The following is a 23,071-nucleotide window of genomic DNA, read 5'->3' on the forward strand; positions in this document are numbered from 1 at the left end:
AAATGCTTTAGTACCTCAGAACACTAGACTTTTAAGGCAAGATTATCAGCATGAGAATAAATGAGTTGGCAGGAGATAATATACCCTGAAAATAAGTGTTAAATGATTTATGCATCATTCATAGATGTGATGCTGCAGAGTGTTGAAAAGGTTTTCTTCTTCTGGCTTCTGAAAAATAAGGTTAGGAATATATATGAAAATATATAAATGTTAGATTAGTTTAAAAGATGCAACAAGTACTGCGAAACTAGGTAATGTGGGCTTGACTTGAGTTGAAATTTGAATAATCTCTGAATAGAATCTATAAGATCCAATTTGGGTTGGACAAAGTTAATCAGCATAGGTGTGCCAAATTTGCAGTATTAAATATTTGAAGAAATCAATTAAAGAAGAGAATTGGAATCTTTTCACACATTAGGGACTAAAATGTAATTCCACATTTGTAACATTTGAAGCAATTTTCATTGTAATTTTGGTACTTTAAAAATAGTTGTGAAAGTAATTTCTTAAACCGAAAGAAAGAAAGAAAGAAAGAAAGCATTGATGAGCCTAATGGATTATATCTGACATACTGTTGGTCCACAATAGAAGGCTTCTTGATTCAGCAGAGGGAGCAAGGCTATTTTTACCAATTTGCCCACCCTCCTTGAACCACCATCCTTGCTGTGTTATGAAGGTTCCTACAACTGTCTGTAGAGGATTAGGTGATGGAGATTCAGGGATGAGGCTGATTATATGAAAAATGCCTTTCTTCCTTATTCTGTTGATGAAAGTCTGCTGAATAATAATAAAAAAAGTATTCAATCATTGGACATCAGTAGACACAACTCAACAAGAAGAATAAAAATCATTTAAATCAGAAATGTAAAAGACAGACCTTTTTTTTTTTAAAAAAAGTACACAATTCACCTTCTAGGACATTTAGATTAATATAGGAAGCTGCCTTGTATCTTTGGTCCATCTAACGCAGTGTCATCTACTCTACCATCTGCTCTCCAGGATCTCAAGCAGATGGTGTACCTGCTACCTCCTCCTTTTAAAACTTGCCTTTGGCATGTACAGTACATGACCTACAACAGAGAGAGAAAGAGAGATCTCCATTGAATCCCTACGCATCTTACCGTTTGCCAGCTTTAGATATAAAGAAACCAATAGAAGGATCATTCCAGATGTACACAGTAGTAATGTTGGAGGACATATTGCTGTCTTATTGCTTAATATAACTTGGTCTTTGCTAGATGAACATTTGAGTCATAGAACTCAGAGAACTGAGTTATAAGATACTTCTAGGATCATCTAGTCCAGCAGTTCTCAACCTGTGGGTACCTGGATATTGTTGGACTACAGCTCCCATAATCTCTGAGCTCTGGCCTTGCTAGCTAGGGGTGATGGGAGTTGTAGTTCAACAACATCTGGGGACCCACAGGTTGAGAAAGGCTGATCTAGTCCAACCCTCTACAGTGCAGGAATATGCAGCTGTTCCATACAGGGATTGAACCTGCAACCTTGGTGTCATCAGACCACACTCTAAGCATCTGAGCTATCTATCTCTACCAGGTTCTTTGACTTCAGGTGGATCTGAATAAGGAAACAGACTTGGTAATTGCTTTTGAGTGACAATTCCAATTGCCAGAGGTTGGACTTGGGGGTTCCTCCACACTCTACAGTTCTAGGATTCTAGGATTCATTCCTCTCTAGAAGCTGACAGAAGGTAGTAAATGTTCCAGAAAACAATTTTTCTACATAGGTTACAATTACCCATGCCTTCCCAAACAAGTAAGAATTTAGGCTCAAACGCTGGTAGACTTACAGAATCATAGAGTTGAAAGGCACCCCAAGTGTCATCTAATCCAAACCCCAGCAATCCAGGAATCTCTACATGCAGTCTCCCATCTAATTTGAAACTCTACAAGATGCTGCTTAGCTTTGTAAATGTGCTAGCAGTTTTATTGGTGCGCCACTAGGAGGTTCTATGAGATGGTGAATTAGCTAAACAAAAATAAAACAATAATAACCCTTATATTTTGGGTGCCGAATATTAAGTACTACAACCTAAATGAAGCACCTGAGTTAAGTAGGATTCCCAGTCTAATTAGTTGCTTCTAAGTTTAGTTTGTATTTTTAAATGCAAATTACTTTAATTGAAAACTAGAAGAAATAAGTCCAGTTAGTATCTCTCTTCATAACCGGCAACACTCCAATTCATAATACTCAGACTTGCTCATGGACAGCCCTTGAGTTTAAAAAAACAGATTCACAAGCATTTGCGTAAAAGTGAATCATGAATAAATTCAGGGAAATTGCAATCTACTCACGGACATTGTGTATACAGGAAAAAAAGAAGCAGAGTTTGTTGAATAAATTATTCACTGTGAATTATTTGCTTAGCTCTAATGATGGGCTTATCATGCAGTTTAATATTTGAAATTAGCATCAGGACAGCGTATTCCAGTCACATCACTTCTTCTTTCACCTGTGTATTTTTTAATTCATTGACTCCTTTTTTGTTTCTATATGCTATCCAGTGGGTCAATCCATATGCAAAATTTTCGCAACAGTTCTGAGCATACTCAGAAGTGTGATTTTAACTTCTGCAGCCAGCCTACCTCCCTGCCTGTCAGCTAGGATACTCTCCCAGTCTGCATGTCTGTCTGGGAACAAAGGCTCCCATCTGCCATTCATTTCTCTCTCTCTCTCTCTCTCTCTCTCTCTCTCTCTCTCACACACACACACACACACACACACACACACAATATTTGTTTGCTTCAGAATGGGAGCCTATGCCATCTGGATTTTGCAAGCATTCATAAGGAGTGATAACAAAACCAATAAGGCTTTTGAGATGAAGAGGTGATGTTCCTATACAGTGGTACCTCGAGTTAAGAACTTAATTTGTTCCAGAGGGCCATTCTTAACCTAAAACTGTTCTTAATCTGAGGTACCACTTTAGCTAATGGGGCCTCCTGCTGCCATCATGCCACCGCCACATGATTTCTGTTCTCATCCTGAGGCAAAGGTCTTAACCCGAGGTACTATTTCTGGGTTAGGGGAGTCTATAACCTGAAGCATCTGTAATCTGAAGTCTGTAACCCGAAGTACCACAGTGTTAGAGTTCCAAAGTATTTCCCATTTGCGTGGACAGGCGGAGTCCCCAGATCCTGAGCGGTCCCCCCCGTCATGTGGAATAACGACTCAAGACAACATGCTATGGGATTAAATTGGCCACAACTTTATTAAATTTCAAATGTGGGTAGACCTTGGCTCAGGCACTGGGCGTTCTCCCTCCCCAGTCCCCAGCCGGGGACCTAGGGAGCTTCTTCTTTTTTTAAAATAATATTTATTATTTTTAAAACATACAAAAATGAAAAAGAAGAAAAAAGACAAAAAGGAAAAAAAACAAGAAAGGGAAAAAACAAAACAATACAATATATAAACAATACAAAACACAACATTAACACATTGACCTAAACAAAACAAAACAAAAACAATTTAAAAACATACACCATACCATTTCAATACTCTATCTTTCATACCCTTGTTTCATTGACCTCCTCTCGCCTCCCTTTTTGTATTCCACTTCTATTAATTGTTTCAGCAATTCCTTTCCATCTTTCTCTATTTTCTGTCATATAAATATCTTAACTTATTTTTACCCTTATTTTCCATTAATACTATAATGCTTATTTATGCTTAACTCCTTATAACATTTCTACTAAAGCCATAAGATTTCATTCCAACATTTTTCTAACACTCAGTAATTTTACAATATTTCTATTTCTAAAAATAAACTTTAAACTTTTTCCAATCTTCTTCCACCACCTCTTCTCCCTGGTCTCGGATACTGCCAGTCATTCGTCAATTCCATATAGTCCATCAACCTGGTGATCTTCTGTCCGAGGCTCTTAACTCTTTCCAAGTCCCTTCTGCAGGTCTTCTTCATATTTATACATGCACTTTACTTTGTCTTCTACTGATCTTGTTCTTATTTTCCTTCCTTTGATACTGAAGAGCAGATCTCGGGGAAGCTCCAACCTAGCAATGCTTTTATTCCTTCTCGACAGGTCAACCAAATCTCCATGGTTAAATCTAAAATCCATAAGGTATTTCAGGACATGTTTCAAAATTCCTCCAAATCTAAAGGCCCCCACAGCTCCAATCTCCTCACGACCCAAGTCCAAATCCCAAAAGTCAGTAAATCCCTGCATGAAGGGATCTATCCAACTTTTCTTCTCCAGTCCAGGCAGGGCTCCGATCCTCAAAATCTGACTTTTTCTAAATTCAATCATAAAAGGCCTCAACTTATAGTCCTCATTTTGCCTCTGTAAGGCTGGGGCTCCCACTTGTATTACTTTAGGTTCAACAACAGCAACTTTCTCCTTCGCCTTCTCGACAATTTGCCCTGTCAAAATAGATTCCTGTATCAGATCCTGAATAATTTCTGTATTGATGTTCACTTTTTGTCCCAAATTAGTCACTTTTTGTCCCAAGTTAGTCACTTTTTGTCCCAAGTTATCAATTTTAGTAGTCATAACATCTGTCTTCTTGTGGAGTTGTTCCAACGAGTGACTTATCTTGCATAATGCAATCACTAAAGCTTTTTCTGTCGACATTCTCAAATAGTCCAAGGACAATCCCTGATTCTCACAGTCTCTTATCTTGCAGCTGGTTCCCCCAGCTCAGCTCTTATAACAGTTTCAAAGGCTCCCTCTAGAGGGAAACAGTTTCTATTTGTGTCAATCCTTTTAAGCACAGTTCAAACAGTAAATATAGTTTCAATTTTCAGTTACTTTTCCTCCTTTTTAAACGCAGAAGAGGACAATGGAAACAATATATTTCTCTTATTTAGCTAACTGTCAAGATACGTTCTATTCACAGCCAATGAACTTAAAAAGGCAATCTTACTGGCAGCCCCTTTCCAGGTTCCAGAGCGGTGGTGATTTAATTTTCATCACTCTCTCCTGTAGGCTTGCGCGATCCAAAATTTCCCCCCTCTTCTCCTGCTTCCAGGGGGGGTTTAATAGTTTTAATCGATGGAAGTTTAATCCTTTGCGGAAGACTTTCTAAGACCTTAGCTTGCAGCGTCTTTGCTTCAATCTATTTACAAAAGGGGAAGGCGGACTTCCTGTTTGAAACCTTCCTGTTTCAGTGCCAAATTAAGACATTTATAGATCCAATTTTCCGTTCTACTCACGGGTAGTTGTTTAAAATCGAATTGTCCACAGGAAAAAGTCAGCGCTCTCTGGCAACAGCAATGCGGCTTCACTCCGTGAAAGAAGCAATCAATTCGAAGCACCGCGCCGCTCACCCCACATCGCTTCGGATCCCCAAAACCGGGTCTCCCCGCGAGTAGGGGAGGCGCAAAAGGTGCCAGCCGAATCCCAAGTTCACAGGCTTCTCCCGCCTGTGATTTTTAGTGGGTCTCCGCCTTCGCCGTGGCGGCCAGACCCTGTTTCCACGGAGTAAATTCCTCCCGATCAGAGGAATTCCACCATTGCCAGAGGCGCTAACCCGGAAGTCTGGGACCAAGGAGCTTCAGGGTTATCCAGTGTGTGTGGGGGGGGATGGGCCAGCTCTGGAGAACATATGTTCAAGCAGAGATAGCCGCCCCCGTTACGCCGCCGCCGCAGGGGAGAGCAATGACAACCTTTCGGTGTACGGTCAAAGCCTCCCTTCAGAAACCCCTTTAACGGGGAACCCTGGTATGGCCGCCGCAAAGAGGAAGATGGACTAAAGGATTCTGCCCAAGGCCTGATACCACCAAAGTTGTGACGTTTTGCTACGGGAAAGGCGAAACCTGCCAATGCAGGGAAATTCCTTTCCGGCCCTTTAACAGCGACCTTAACGTAGCAGCGCCCGCATACCTGTGAAGAAAAGTTAACCTGCAAAAGAAGACATTAACTGAGGGTGGGTAGGGTGGGAGAAGCTCTGGAGCCAAGTGAGGATTCCCAGGTAAGATCCTCCCTCTATTGTGCGGGCAGGTAATCCCTCCCCTACCTGGCCTGGTCTCCTTGGCAACGCTTCCCCCAGGTGGGATTGGACAACTGACTGAGGTAGGCGGAGACCTCCAGGTATCCCACCTGAGGGAAAGCAAAGCCAAGCCTATGCTGATGGGGCCGCTCCAGATCTAGGGCTGTGCGCGTCTACGCAAAGGGCGCCCCCCGTTTTAAGCGGGGAGCGGTCATTATCATAGCCATTTATATTTCTTTTATTCATAAAAATGTTTGGGTATCACTGTTTCATAAAAAAAGCAAAGCAGTTTACAACCATACATTTACAGAATAAAAACCTTGGAAAAAAATTAACATCAGAGATCATCAGCTATCTATTGCAGAAAGATCTTAATTGCCTGCATAAGCTTGGTAGCATTAAAGTTTTTGGTAGAAGATCTTGATGATCAAGTTGGGATATAAAGATTCAGGTGATACCTGGGACCTAAGTTGTTCAGGTCTTTGTAAATTAATACGAGGACCTGAACCTGGCTCAATAGTGGATGGACTGCCAGTGCAGATGTTCTCAGCCATGTTCCCTCATCAGCAGTCTGGTATACAAGCCCAAGGACAGCCTCTCACTGAGAACATTACAGGAATCCAGCCTCAAGGTTACCAGCACATTGACTACAGTGGTCTGGCTCTCCCTGTCCAGGAAAGGCCCTAGCTGGCGAATCAGACAGAGGTAGTAAAATGCATTTTTAGCACACTTGAGCCTCTCATGACAGAGATGTATTCAGGAGTAACCCAAACCTCTGTAACAGCTCCTTCAGAGTGAGTGTGACCTTAGGCAAGTTACCCTTTATAGCTATCTCCTGAACGTATATGGGAACCACCTACCCAAAGAGTCTCTGTCTTTCATAATACAACAACCAGCCCTGTCAATTTAGCTCAAGGGTGGATGTGTTGTGCACAGTGACACAGTGTGAATACTGAGTTAATGAAAGCCATCTACTGCAAGTTCAGGGCAGAGATATTTGAAATAGGAATTGGTTCGCTATTGCTTCTGCTAGCAGCATTTTTCAGTCATCAAATCAGTGTGAAATGGCAGGGGGGACACACACATTTAATCCAAACAGCTATGGAAATAGTTCCACACATCCAAGGTGGAACTATTACCACAAAAAAAATTCTTTCCAAAAAATTCCAGGAGGATAGTTCCAGAAAGTTTGGTAACTAACTAGAACAGTGTGGGAGATGGTATGATGATTTTGCAGGGGCAATTGGCAAGAATTGCCTGCCCTCCCTTTTTCTTCCAGCAGGAGTCTATAGTGCAGTGGTTCCCAATCTTTTTTTGGCCACTTCCCACCTAAGCATCTCTAAAATCCTGACCCCCCCATGACTAATAATAATAATAATAATAATAATAATAATTCTTCAAAAAGTGAACTCCTATTCACATGGAGGAAGCCTAAATGCCATTAACTATTAATAACTCATTCTCAAATTGCTCCCCTTAAAAATCAAATTGCCTCCCTGTGGTGTGTGTGACCCACGTTAAAAACCATGGCTCTAGTGGATCTCAGTTTCTAGGGACATTTTTGGACACATCCCAGCATGTTTGGGAAGCGGGTGGCACTGTGGGTTAAACCACAGAGCCTAGGACTTGCCAATCAGAAGGTTGGTTGTTCGAAACCCCATGATGGGGTGAGTTCCCATTGCTCGGTCCCTGCTCCTGCCAACCTAGCAGTTCAAAAGCATGTCAAGGTACAAGTAGATAAATAGGTACCACTCCGGCAGGAAGGTAAATGGCATTTCCTTGCACTGCTCTGGTTCGCCAGAAGTGGCTTAGTCATGCTGACCACATGACCCGGAAGCTGTATGTCGGCTCCCTCGGCCAATAAAGCGAGATGAGCGCCGCAACCCCAGAGTTGGCCAAGACTGGACCTAATGGTCAGGGGTCCCTTTACATTTACAGCATTTTTAGAAGAGCAGACATGAATGTGAGAAGCACAATTATTTTTTAGAAATCATCTCAGGACAAATATTGCCCTCTCAAAATGCATTCTGTCTTCTTAGTGCTACGTACCCTCCCCAGTGTTACCCATGGATTGAAAGCAGTGGCAAACTAATTACTCAATAACTAACATTTAACAGAAGCTGGGCTGCAACATCTTCTACCAGCTGAAGCTTACAATAGCATTGTCTAACGTGGATTGAACAAAAGTATTATATTATTTTAAATGATGCATCCTTGTGAAGATGCTCATTGTAAGCAATGCGTATATAACGATATAACTAGAAGTGTATGTTTGCGAGGTGTCTCAAGGACAGTAGTAGAATTAACCAAAAATATTGCAGTTACAAAGTGAGCACGTTGCCTCGGTTTAAGCAGAGCAGCAAAAACATCAATGTACAAAACCAAACGTTTCCCTCCACAGTCTTTGATTGCTTAAGGGTTTTCGACTACTGTTTCCAAGCCTTTGCTGATACCTGTAAGGCACTGTGATCCTTACAAAATATCCTACACTATTTGAGGTTCATGACACAACATCACTCAGTGTTGGATGGGTGGGTGGGTGGATTGATTCTGGGTCACAAGCATCTATCAAAAAAGGGAACAACTCAGATAAAGAGCTAAAGTGGATATGATAGGTTACTGAAAAGGTTATCATGAATACATGAATTATTTTCTTTCTGGCTTTCTTTTCTGACTTGAAAAGAAGGCTAATTTGAAATCTTGACATTTCCCTTGGATGCAAGCTTCATATCCACTTCCAGCTGCAAAAGGTTTTTGCAAAACTAGGCTTGGCCCTGCCATCTTAAGTTTATATAAGGTGCAAGGTACTCAGGGCTGTTGCCAGGAACCTGGTGAAGGACTGTTTTATATATGTGATCAATAAGAGCTGATGCAAACATAACACCAAACACTGCTATTCCCTACAGGGCCTGGAGAGGTCTCTGTTTCCTGAACACATTTATACCTGCATAAGCAGCATATTGAATGCAAGTGCGCAGGCATATGAAGCGTTTCAGCAGCAGGTTGGCGATGTTTATGAAGGTTCACAAGCATGCTCTTGATATATTCAAAGATTATTAAATCCGTGCATTCAAAACTGAATCATTGTGCTTGTTTTATTTATTACCCTTATAATAACTAGCACCAATGTATATCAAAGTGGCATGATGGTATGTGGTGTTTTTCCCCCCTTTGGGTTTTTCACATTTGAAGCAAAAGGATTTCTTGCTTAGGCATGAACATAGGGCCTTTTAATTGTTCTTAAGAATGATGACTCAGGCCAAACTAGATACATGGGGCAATCAGAAGCACAGTCCTGCTCTACTCATTGATAAAGCAAGGGTAGGGAAAGTTGTTCATTACGTAAACAGGAGCCCATGAGGAAAGAGAGACAAATCCAGCCTTGTCCTCAGGGGCGAACAAAGGCGTTGTGACACCCGGGGCGGGGCATCGCTACATAGGGCGCATGTGCGGTGTCACTGCATACGACGCATGCGCCATATGTAGCGGTGCTGCACATGCACTGTACATAGCGGCTTGCCGCCGGTGCCAGGATCTGCTGCTCGCAGCTGCAGCCATGAACGGAGGATCCTCCACATGCAGCTGCAGCAGCGCGATGGCTGCTTGTGCTGCCGCGAGCCCCCACTGAGTGCCTTCTTGTCACCCCCGCAGACATGGCACCCGGGGCTAACCGACCCCCACCCCCCATTGTAATGCCACTGCTTGTCCCCTGCCTAACCTATCTGTGCTCCAAAGATTTAAGTAGTTTCCTACCTGACTGGCATTATAGCCAACTGGGCAGAGACTTTGTAAAATCCACATAGGTGTGGTGATGGACAGGTTTAAATCTGTTCCCCCATGTTCTCCTTTCCCTTCTGGGAACCATGTTCTTAATCACATGCACAGGATTGCTCCATATGTCTAGTCTGGTCCTCGAGAGTGTATAACTTGTGAGCCTTGCCACATATCAAGGTGCTGTGAAGAGAACCTGAGCTTACAGGGTTAAACAGCTCAGAGTATGTGTCCTGCCCTACTGTGGGGCGGAAAGACCCTGGTTTCACTTTTGTCTGGTACAGACATGCTTGTGCGATGTTTCATTCGTGCAGGGAAGCCTGCTGGACTTTATCTCTCTGAGCAATAAATCTTTCTCAGAGGTGCTTCTGATGAATAACCACATAGGGCCTAGGGCAGCCTTTCTCAACCTGTGGATCCCCAGATATTGTTGAACTACAACTCCCATCACCCCTAGCTAGCAAGGCCAGAGCTCGGGGATGATGGGAGTTGTAGTCCAACCCACAGGTTGAGAACCGCTGGCCTAGGGAGAGCAGTGCTTTTCCCTCAGGGGGTACTCAAGGGAACACAGTACCAGCACCTCTTTTTTGTTGTTGTTATAGTCTGAAAATGTGGCACTTACATGGTGAGCATGTGGTAACAACTTCATGGTGAGCACTTATTTTTTCTAGGGAAAAAAGCACTGGAAGAGACAAAGTTATCATGTACATGTCCAAATTCAGCCATCAAGGGTATTTGCCACCATTTAGGTTGGTTTTCAGTAATACATCTAAAGCCATTTTTCTCAGGGGCCATGATGGTAATAGGAAGAAACCCTGACTGAGTGTAGATGATGCATTCAGGAAAAATAGGTGGAAAGGGTTTTTAGTCTAATACAATTTGGTCCACATCAAGCAAAATACCACATTGCTTTTCTTTGGTGTCAAGGGCATTAGGCTGCAGCCTTGTATAGGTGCTCACCTTCACCTTATGACGAGGGCAAGTAGGGCCACATTCACTGGCTGCGCCCCCTTTTCTTGCAACCCCAGTTGCCCAGCCCTGCTGCCTTCCATGCATCAAATGGAAAAGGTCTGAAATGTGGGGCCTGTTCTGTGTGTGTAGACTCCCCATATGATTTACAACAGGGATGGGGAGCATCAGGCCCAGAGCCAAAATGCTTCTTTCTCTGCCCCTTGGAACTCTTTCCCAGACCACACCCATCAGTGGCCCCTGCTTCACACCTCACGTGTTTTTGCCTGGCTGGAATCTGTCCTGAACCTCTTGCTTGCCAGGACCCTCCAGCACCCGCAGAAGGTGTCCAGGCTAAAAGAGGTACCCTACCCCTTATTTAGAATCCTGATTGTGCCGGGATCTCCATCACATGGGGAGCAATAATGTGTAGAGTAGGTTCCCCACTTGAGATCTACCCCACCCAGCTCATGGAAGATGCCAAGCCTGGGCAGCATCATCTCTTCCCATCAGATGATTGTACTTCTCTGAGGGATAGAATTGACCAAGTAGGTCTACCTTGTATCTTAAAAGTGCTTCAGGGATTCTTGTAAATAAGCATGAAGCAAGTAGGTTAAGCACTAACAGAGGAAGATGGAGGTCCTATAATTTAACCATTGTGTAGAAGAGAGAATTGGGGTGACCTTATGGTGAAATGAGAGAAGCTGGAGCTGATCACATCCTATGTTCTCTAGAATTGTTACAGCACCCTGTGTTCCTTTAATAAAATAATACTTTATAAACTGACCTTTCCTGCTTTCAATGACCAGCATCTATACTCGAGGTTTTAAAATCAACCTTTTTGGAAGCACTACTTTTCCATACAACATATGGCTTATGATATGCTCTTTTCAGTGATATTTTGATTTTAAAATAAACCTGGACTTGAATTTTCCTGTGTTTTTACATTTTGACTTACTTTATATAGAATTAACATTTAACTTAAATGTTCTCAATAGTACAATAAAAAGATATACTTTTCACCACTGAATTGATTTAACTGACAGCAACTGTGGACGGCAAAATGGCGGTGTGGTGGGGGAGAGAGAATTAAAATAAAATGTACTTGCTGCATTAACAGCTTTACACAGGAGGGGTTTTAAAAGTTATTTTTCAGGATAAGTGGGTTAAAATTAAATGTCAAATATAATTTGGTTTAAGGAGTTTGAAAGATATGATTGTCCTTAGAGAAATTCTGAAGTCTCAGGTCTCCTTGCCAAATGGATATTTGCATAATAGTGAGGTGTGGGGTTATAGATCACTCTGTGGCAGCATGCCAGACCATAAACAGCTTGGTAAAGATGTTAAAAAAAAAAGTTCCATCGGATCCACATTAATCATAGCAAGAAATTGGAATCTTATTTAAAATATGATGTGCATTGACATCTGTCCCCCCCTTTTTTTTTTACTTTATTAATCAAGTAAAAAATCCGGAAAAACATAGATCTTTTCATTTCTTTAGGTTTCACACAAATGTGGAAACTGAATGTTGACATATATTTATGTGCGTTCTTGTACACCTTACACTTTGTTAAATGCTTTTGAGCATCAGCCTTTTAAAAACGTAATGTCTGAAGAAATTCTCTCAATCCACAGTTGTGAAAATCTTCCAGTCAACAGCTGGAGGGGGGAAGGAGGCAGATTAAAAAGTAGCGGTTGGGGTCTTTGAAAATATTATATACTCACATTTTGGTTAAAATGAAACAAGCTCCACATTACCACCTGGTTCCTTGCTTCTCCTGTATAAATTAGTACGCCTTCTTATACTATATATAATATATTGGAGAGTGACTGAGGAAAAGGCAATTTATAGTTCAATGACAAACTGCATTGTGTGAGAAAAGTACTGCGGACCTGTTTTAAAATAGCAGGCCAGCGTGCACCTAGCTGGCTTTCTTTTATATCCTGTGGATTTTCTACACGGTTGGATAGATGCACTGGCAGCATGCTATGCATCCCAAAGCATTTACCAATTGTTGGTCTCAAGGCTTTGCCTACACTCAGTGGGATTTTGTCAACAGTAACCTTGAGGGCAGGTGTCAAAAAACTGGGTGGAGAGATTTTCCCTTTATTGATCCTCTCCAATTCCACATATACTGGCAAAAATGAAGGAGATTTGTGGTCAAATACAGAATTTGCCGTATCACCCATACTGCAGAAATGAGGACTTAGGATTTTTATGTGGTGTATAGCAACCTGCTGTGCAGTTTATCTACTACAATATCACAGAGTGCTTAGAATCCTTTGTATGCACAGATTATGGTCCCTATTCAGAGAAGACAGACACACTCAGTGGGGAGTCACATTGCAACCTGCTTTTGGAATTACCTCTAATTTTGAGGGGAAGGGGAAGCATCTGGCAGTGTCATGTAGAAGTGATGCTAAAGCATGGCCAGTATACGTGAATCAGTATGTAGATATTATTGTATCACAATATTGTGATTGTTGTAACCCAAAACCATTTATTTCCTCTTGGGCACACCCTCACTTATATCTGTGCTCTGCTCTAGAGACTGCTTATGGGAATCTGAGTTCTGCTGCATTCACGGGACTCATTTGCTCCCATGAGCCTCCACTGAGCAAATGTCAATTGGATTTTCCGTGGATTGACGTTTGCTCTGCTTCAGCACTACATAGCAAGTTTTCCTGGGGGAAAGGTGGGAGAAGTGGAAAACTGTGCTTTCTAGACATGGGGCAAGCAGAAGTCTGGATGAGCCCTTAGTCTTGATTGCTTTCATGAATGGCTTTTCTTTTCTTTCTAATTCTGATGAAAAGCTGTTGTATCAAAGGGTGTAGCATCAGTGGAATGAAGAGGCAAATCCACTCCACTTCCCAGTGGGAAGGAGTTGTGGTGGACCGCGTGGCCACCCACTCTGAACCGGGGGCGGGGGACTTTGTCCCCCATTGCCTGGGGGATCCCGGCCATGTCAGGCCGGCCAGCCAATCCGCTGGCTGGGGGAAATGGCCGGGGCTGTTTAAATGGAGGAGCAAGCCAGAGGACTTCCTCTTTGGCTCGCTTCCTCAATCACCCGCCCTCCCCCCCCCCTATTTTGCAGGTTAGGCAATGGCCTTGCTATGGACTTCGGTTGGTCGTCTTGGTTGTCTGAGCGGCTTGGTAGGGATTTTTCCACTTGGCAAATTGTCACTGGCCACTTGGTTTTCGCCTACCTCGTAGCAATCGTCATAACTTTGTTAGGGTTGCAGTTAGGCATTGTTTGACCTTGTGTGGGGGAGGGGAGGTATGGCCATCACCTGCCCCTCCATGCTTAAGAGTATTCCGTTAAAGGAATCCGGGGGTGTTGATCTTGTCTGAAGCCCGGTTGGGGGCTAGGGCCTTGACACAACTCCGATGGGAACACCAGGGGAGCTTGAGTTGGTTTGCATCGACAGAGCTCCCCCTACCGGTGGTTTACCCTTACCGGACTTCCTGCACAGGGGCAGGAGACAGATATAGTCGGGTCCAATCAATGCCTAAGCCAATATCGCTCACATTCTGTAATTCAATAAAGTTGTGGCCAAAAACCTAATGTGTCCTTGTGCGAGTTATTTCCAACGAGGGGGTGCCTGCGGGGTCTTGACACGCAAGTAATTTCCACCTGTACCCTTTCTCCTTACAGCTCCTCATACCCTCTCCAAATCTGCTTCAGAGGGTTGGGGAACACTTCTGAGAAGATGGAGGAGGCAGGTATGGAAGAATGCGGAGGGGAAGGTTGGAAATTGCTCTTCCTTCATTGATCTGCTAGCAGAAGCCTTGCTGTCAGCCAAGCAATAGTAATGGGGACACACACACACACACACACACACACACACACAATTACTTTATATATCTTTGTATTTTAAAGAGCATTTCGGCAACTACACAATTCTGTTTGTTTCAGTTTCATACCATTGTGTAAGTTAAGAACGCTACACACCACATTGTTGTAGTCTATCCATTTTGCTCCTGAGAAAATCACTAGCATTGGACTTGACAGAAACAAGCGTGCTAAGAACTCCTTCCTTGTTTCTGGAGCTGTGAGTTAATATATAGCTCAGGCTGAATTTATAGCACTGGGTGGTTAATAACTAGGAAGTCACTGCTGCCCAGATTTAACTATAAAGAAGTTAGCTTACTTATTGCTTTAACCGCAGCAAGCTGATATTAAATCTCATAATACTCACAGGCAGTTTGAATGCGTTATTGAGCAGAAGCAGTACAAATGGGGTATGTATGCAGCAACCTGAAGCCAATTCATAATATTTGCCAAGAAAGTTCAGTAATAAGGGCATGGTGGTTGATTTGATACCGTTTGGATAACACTCGCTTGTGTTTTAACGACAGTTCTTGAAACATTGTGCATATTTGAGCTATATTTAAAACATTGTTAATCCTTTCCAAAAAGTCATCATGAAAAGGGCTATTTGCAAGGGTTCTTAAAATAGGTTTAAACTTTTGACTATAAAATTCTGAAAAAATGAAGTATTTGGAATGAGGTGAACACACTGCTTTATTTATTATTACTGCCTTAAGCATAAGTTTCAGGATATGCCAGTAAGTGGCATATGACATATCCAAACACTATTTTAAAATAATCTGCTTCAAGAATTCTAAGTTTTGAAAAACTTTAGTTTGCCTAAGCTTGTGGGTTATTGGCAGGGCTTGTTTTCAGCTGGAACTCACCGGAAATCAGTTCCGGTGCCTCTCAGGTGGGCGCCATTGCCATTACAGTGGTACCTCGAGTTAAGAACTTAATTCGTTCTGGAGGTCCGTTCTTAACCTGAAGCACCACTTTAGCTAATGGGGCCTCCTGCTGCTGCCGCGCCACCAGAGCACAATTTATGTTCTCATCCTGAAGCAAAGTTCTTAACCCGAGGTACTATTTCTGGGTTAGCAGAGTCTGTAACCTGAAGCGTATGTAACCCGAGGTACCACTGTATAAGAGAACAAAGGAGGTGAATTCCAGCACCTCTTTTTCTAGAAAAAGACCACTGGTTATTGGAGATAGCTAAAGATGGACGACAGAGGACGAGATGGTTGGATAGTGTTCTCGAAGCTACCAGCATGAGTTTGACCAAACAACTGCGGGAGGCAGTGGAGGACAGAAGTGCCTGGCGTGCTCTGGTCCATGGGGTCACGAAGAGTCGGAGACGACTAAACGACTAAACAACCAGGGCTGGTGTGGTTTGCCCTTACACTCCATGCCTGCTTTCATCCCATTCCTATTACCATATAGCTATGGGATTGGTGAGTTGGTCTGGATAGGAATCCCTTCCAGACCTGTGATTCTGTATTAGAATCTCAAAGAAGAACCTGCTGAACTGGCCTTGTCACCCTAGGAAAGAGAATAGGCTGAGTTTTTTTGAATGTGCAGTTTTAGGGTAAGCTGGAACCTCTGGGGAGAGGGGCTTGCCATTCTTGGTGTGCTGGATCCAGAGCTTTAGCCTTTGGGAGCTTCCAAAAAAAAAAACAACCAAAAAAACCCCAACACCTAATAAGAAAGCAATATCCTGAAGTGCTAATATTATGAGTCCTTCCATTCTGTGCTCAGGATGTAAATATATGTAAATGAAACAATATATCCTAAATACACCATAGTCTCTGTTGCCCTGTTGGAGGTGGCTGCTACCCAGGTAGTGTTGACTCATGACTGGGCCTTTTCGGTGGTATTGCACATTTGTGGAACCAGCCCACACCCACACCCACACACACACACCCGTGGGATGTGCCTGTCTTTGTCGTTGACTTTCAGAAGAAATTTAAGAACATTTCTGTATTCCTATACTTTTGATGGCTGAAAGATACTGGTCACTTTGAAATTAGCAACTGTGAGGGCATGTTTAAATGCTTCCTTGTGTTCTACATCTTTATAAATTGTTTTGAAATGTTTTATATTATTTTAATTTGCATTGTTTTATCTTTCTGATGTTTGCCACCTTGGGCAGCTTTGGGACAAAGGGTAGGATATAATTATTTTAATGAAATAAATCTAAACTCAGGAACCTACCATTTATGGATACACCTCAAGTAAGGATCATCTCAGGGTGTAACTGCTGACATGGTTGTGAGAATGGGTGGTGAATAAGAGAATAAAGGGGGCTACTTTGCAACATTTGAGATGAACCACTGAATTCAGGAGAGGCTGCTTGGATCTGGTACATAACGGGGAGCACCAAGAAACAGGCCACGTTCCAGTATTTTGCAATGCCAAAATGTAGGTGAAGGCATTCAAAACTGTCTTAAACACAATGTTAAGTTTCAGCTCAACCACCCTTAGTACTTTCTAGAAATCACCCAGCATCTGAGGCTGGCATCTGAGGGACTATAGGACTATAGGACTTGTTAGTTCTTGTTAGTTAGAGATCTGCCCTCAGAGAGGGAGATCTGTCATTGGATGCTTTCCCAGTGAGACTGTGGGGGCAGGTGGAGAGAGGAAGGATCCACATCCCATCCATTATCCTAATATTTCTCCTGAATGAGGAAGAAACGTTGCCAGTCCTGGAATTAGTTTAATTAGTCCCCCCTCAACCCGGTGTCTATGGGAGGGGAAAGGGGTTTAAGAGAGAGAGAATACTTGTATGTGGAACTGAAAATAAAAGAGGGAAAAGGTAGTCCATCTGCCTTGGGTATTAGGGTTGTCATACATCTGGGAATTCCCGAACATGTCCTCTTTTGGGGGTCCTACATACCCATCCGGGGGGAATTTTACATCTAAAGCAAATGTCCTGGATTTGGGGTTGTTGGGGGGTTGGTGTGTGTGTGTGTGTTCGTGACCCCCCGCGCGCGGATGGTTCTGGCTCTGGTGTGGGTGGTTCTGTGACGGAAGTCCTGCCGTCATTAGATGGTGCTTAGCATAGAAAAATGACACAAAGAGGCAGCGAGTATTTTCATGATGGTAAAAGCAGCTCCTTTGGCCACTCTCCTCTGATTTTATTATCCTTTGTTCCCCTCTGCCTGCATGGCTGGTCTGCCAGTGTCTCACGTTACCTCCTAGTAATGGCTTTACACTCCCATCACCATATAAGGTAATCACTGCCCAGAGGAAACACAACTCCATATAGGGTCAATACATTCTAATACATTGTAAGGCACAGAGGTGCTGGTCAACAGGTCAGCAGGCACAATACAAGCCTCTATCATGGCTTTATGACTCCCACAGTTCTGCCTTGGCGACAGCAGAGAATTATTGTATGATTGCCCTAAAAAACCTCTTTGTGTCCAGATTTTATCTCTTGAAATATGGGAACCCTCCCTCCCTCCAGCATTTTGGATTGCTCTGCCCATGAATTTGGCTTCATGCACTTGATGGTGTAATGGTTTTGATGCTGAGTTTTTTTGTTTTTTGAATGAATGAATATCCTTAGCCCAGAAATCCATTGTAAGAAAAATGAAGCTGGGGGAATGCTGCTGCACGTTTAAGTAACAGGACCCATTTGCCACTTCCTCTGTTACAGGTGGCTGTTTGGCAAGGACATGCCATTTAAGAATTCTAGGCTAGGGGATGCCTTTGGGCTGTGAACTTTCCCCCCTCCTCCTTCTTTTAATTGCTCCCAGAAGCCTGTAGAGTTACTCCTTCACCAGAAAAGAAAAGAAGAAAAGATATAAAAAAGAATTACATGTTTTTAAAAAGCACATCCAATTAAGTGCGACTTGCAGTGTTAAGCAGACAGCATTGTTAAAAAAGTCACAACAGACTTGTGAAAACATGTTTCTTCAGTATTAATTATGCAATGATGGAAGACACTGGATGTTACATACATCTTGTCTTAGCTCTAAATTAAATGCACATCCATGCTTTTTCAAGGGAAGCTGTTGTTATTTAACTTGCTTTTGGCACACGATAACATTGGTAACTCATACGTATGTGTCTTTTTTGCTGCTAAACCATGAACATCTAACTGCCATACCATCACAACATTTTATTTTTAAAGGACTTGTTTTCAAATAAATGATTGCACTACATCTACGAAAGCACCAGTAATCAAGTCCAGATCTCGGCACCTCTCATGTATGCTTTTCCAGCAGGAGTTTTACATTGAATCCCTAATTTAAAAAGCTTTTAACAGGAGGCAGCTTGAGTCTGAAGCTGTCAGTTTTCTCCTTGTCCTTGATGCATACCAAGAAAGAGATTTTACTTTTAAAGATGCTTCAGTTCCTTGAGACATTTGTATTCAAACATTACTCCCTCCCCTTTTTTGTGTCTTTCTCATGGGAACACAGCTCTACTCTTCAAATGGAAAAGAAATAATAAAATACATCAGGAACAGTGGACCCCAGACCTAGTGTTTCTCTCCTTGTCTTGGAATGTTATTTCCATATAGAAAGCTACTCTAATGGGACACTTGTAAATGGCAGGGAATTTAGCCCTCGTGGAGTCTTCTCTAGAAATTGGATTTTTGCTTAAGCAAACAGCAAACCATGCAGCAGGGAAAAAGCTATTTATTTGGCTGCCTCTTGAAGAGCCTTACAAAAATACAATTCAGTTTGCTATGATCAGTCAAGTCAATCTAGTCAGCACCATATATATATATATATATATATATATATATATATATATATAGTATTAGTTCAACTAGTAGAATCAGCTCTTTAAAGTGTAGTCAGACTTAGTATCAAATATTTTACATTTTGCCTACATTTAAGTCAGAAAGAAAGCAAAATCAAGCAGCTTTGTCACCAACACAGGGATCTTTGTTTAGAATTCATGAAACCAAGCACCAACATATAGAGGGGATGTATATTTTCAGCTTCTTCTGGAACAAGTAAATGTGACCATGAATCAGATCATCATTTAGGTATGAACTCTATGATCTTTATTTCTGCTTGCCACTTTTCCCTCTTATTTCATTCAAGGCGTGCAGAGCTCACTGTTCAGAATATTCACATTAAGGTTGGAAAAGCATGGAGTCTCAGTATCTGTGCTCATTTATACTGAGATTTCTTCACATCCATGCCTTTTAAAATCACCATGGCCAATCCAAATATTGCCTTTTCTGTGCCTTCTTCAGAAATTTAGAACTGAGAGCCAAACAAAACAGTTGCCTTAATGTACTGCTGCTGACAATGACACACATACACAAACCCATTGCTCTGGTCTGGCTATGGACTGGCAAGATGAAATGAGCAGTTGACATGATTGCTCCCAAGCATCCTTCCTGGCATAGTGGAGCCAGAGTGGCTGCTTGGTATTCTGGGCAGTTTTGGGCTCTGAATCAAGCCAGAGAAAGACCAGTGCAGAATGCTGCAACATGGTTGATGACAGGAGTGAGAACTTGTTATGATCAAAGGTAGCTAGAGGGTATAATTAGCCTATTACTTGGGATGACTTTTAGATGGTGTGGATCTCAGGGTAAAAAAACACAAAAGAACATGTTGACACTGGAATATTGCTAGCTGGAGGGAGCTGCAACTTACAGTAATATTTCAAGAATTCTAACTGTAAGACCTTTACTTAAGCAGAATTGTAGCTGCTAAGAAACAGTTTCAGTGATGTGTTTTATTTTCTCTACTCTATTGATCCTGTGGGTTTGTTTGCATGCAACTAGTTCTATCTTAAAACATTTTTTGTCCTAAGAACAATTTCTTATACTTTTAGCAAGCTTTTGACTTTGGTTCATCAGACCTATTATTCCACTCACCCCATGTCTAAGAGTCAAACTGCACATTACCCTGATATATTCTCGAAGAGACCTAATAGAGTTTCAGGCTGTTTGGCAGAGGTAGTCTGGGAGAAAAAATGCTTTCACCAGCTGACAGTGAAAGGTTCATGGGACAGGAGGATAAACCGGGGGGGGGGGCACTCTGGTTGACCTGCTCTCCCTTTCTCATAAGGGTACTGATGTAGCTGGGGACAAATGATAGCTGCCTATGGCTCAGCCATTAAATATATGTACATTTTAGAGTTGGTTAAGTTTCAGCAGTGAATGACCATGTGCCAACCTGTGCTCAACACAGTAGTGTGCCTACTACAAAACAATTGCAATATTCTCCATTTCATTTGCATGCAGAAAAAAATATATAATTTCCAGGAATGTTGGGAGATTGCCTCAAAATGCATTAAGAATATTGTGGGTTTAGCAAAGTCACGATGCGAATCAGGATCATCAAACTTTGACAGCATCACTAATATTAGTGCCTGGGAACGCTTCCAAATTCCTATAAACTGTACCAGCTACATTTGAAGGCATTCCTTTTAAAGAGAAGACAACGCCAGAAATTCACAGCTAGTGCAAATAAGTAAATAAATGGCACACATACATGTCATTGTCAACCCCACCCCCCAATAGCATTTCACAATATGGCTGACATCAGGAGGTTACATGTTTTTCTTTGTGCCACATTCATTGGTTACCACAGACTGAGAAGAAAATGCAGAGTAGTATGACCAGAGCTTTGAACGGATAATCAGTTTTCTCACTATAAAATCCTCCAGAGCGCTCAGGAGTACATCATATTCCATCAGTCTCTGAGGAGGGGCCCACCAACCTTACAGCGGGGAATTGTTGCTACCAGTCCAAACTTCACCAGAAATGGTCCAGCCATGAAAAACAAAAAGGAAGTGCATTGCTCGCCCCTGCCTTCAGACCTTCAGTTTTGGACTCTCCTCACTTGGGGCAAAGACTACATAAAGGGTATGCCCTCCTCAATGTGTTTGACAAGTGACCATTAGGGACAGCCCCATAGACATATACCCATTACACTTGTCCTTCTGAAATAGCATCCTCCCAAATCAACAGCAGACACTTGAAATACATTTAAAGATGTTTCATGTCAGATGTCTGAAATCTCTATTGCTCTTAAGCCAAGTTCACAGAAGTGTTTCTACTAGGCCGGTGGGAGGTGACCCAAATCCCATTTTCTTGAAGTATTTACCAGCCATCAATGACCTTAATGATTTCTGTTCTCTACAAACACCTAATGAGAGACAGCCATTTTGGTTTGATTGTGTGATTATTTGACCCAGGCTTGGCTGTTGTTTTTGTGAGGAGAAATATGTAGATTATTGTGAAACAATCTAATATCCTCACATAAGTAAAATAGCTGCCATAGAACTGTGAATTTTGGTTTTGGCAGTTCATATTTCTACCTTTTTTATCATCCCATATAATAAGCTAGAAACATTTTATAAACTTCCATCATTTGGAATGCCTGGTGCATCTTGTTGCAAGCATAAGAACTCATATGGTGCCCTTGTGCTTCTCTTCATTGATTTCAATTTAGAGACATCAGCACAGAGAAAAAGGTATTTAACAAAGAAATTGTTAAACCATGTTGGGTAACGTATATGCCAATTACACTGGGACCATGCATGGCTGTGGGGCGTAAGACACATTTGTCACCAAAGGCATCAAGCGTTGTGCACACATCCATGGAGTGAAATCAACTGCTGAGAAAAATACATTGCAGCTGGCTGGCTTTCAGCCTGTGCTGTTAAACAATAGCTTGTGCATAAACATTCACCCAAGTAGGAAATAAATTGTATGCTGATTTCATTTTGTTTTGTTGCGTGTGCTCGTAAAACAAAAGTACCGTCTCCTAGTGTTTAAACACACTGACTCTTAAAATGCTTTGTATTACATTAGTTTGCATTAATGCATTAATGTTTCTAATGCAAGGTTGTAAAACAGGGTCTTCTGATTCTATCTACATGTGAAAACTTCAGGTTTTGGGGGACAGGGATTGTATCAGGAATGTAAGATGATCCCAGATGCAGAAATAGGAGCTCTTTATAACAGCTAAAGCCAATATTCATTTTTTCTTCACTGGTACACCCAGTCAATCATATACATACTATTACATATCTAGTCTGTTTACCTTGAACAAATTCATTTCAGTTCAGCCATTTATCCTCTGGACCTTATATTTGTTTGCTTCCCATTTCTAAAATAATGGCCACATTATTTGATTTTAAATTACATTTTTTATTTTATGTCTAAACTTGTTCTGTTTGATGATATAATCTGCTAGTGGGGCTCCACAGATTTATTCCTTTAAATAAATGTTGGCCCTGCTAGGTATTATGCTGGTTCCCAAAACATTATGAAAAATGTATGTCATTTATTTTTCATTGTTATATATTAAGCATCCCATGTGTATGTGGCTTTTGTATTTCAAAACAAATTAGCAGGGTGAGAATAGTGGCAAAAACCTCATTTCATTTTTGACTGCCCTTCCTTGCAAGCTGAACACATGCACTGGAAAGAAGCTAGAGAGAAAGAGGGTGGAAATCTATTAACAACTCTAGGCTGTGCTTTGAATTTATATCCCAATTTTTAAAATTGTTGTCTTTGTAGGGATATATGCAGGGCAGGGGATACACCACAAAAAACTGATTGTCTACTGTGGAATTTAAGTGTTGCCTCAATTATT

At 41.9% G+C, this 23,071-nt stretch overlaps 1 long non-coding RNA gene across 1 annotated transcript in view; it reads right to left on the reverse strand.

The window, feature by feature from the left end:
- Window positions 1-688: 688 nt before the first annotated feature.
- LOC307209652 overlaps window positions 689-23,071 on the reverse strand; it is a 143,586-nt gene continuing 121,203 nt past the window's right edge. The window contains exon 3 of the long non-coding RNA XR_013835697.1: window positions 689-777. This is a non-coding gene — a long non-coding RNA (uncharacterized lncRNA). The remainder of the gene's footprint in view (window positions 778-23,071) is intronic.

Source organism: Podarcis cretensis (genome assembly GCF_951804945.1).
Source record: "Podarcis cretensis genome assembly, chromosome: 2".
NCBI lineage: Eukaryota > Metazoa > Chordata > Lepidosauria > Squamata > Lacertidae > Podarcis > Podarcis cretensis.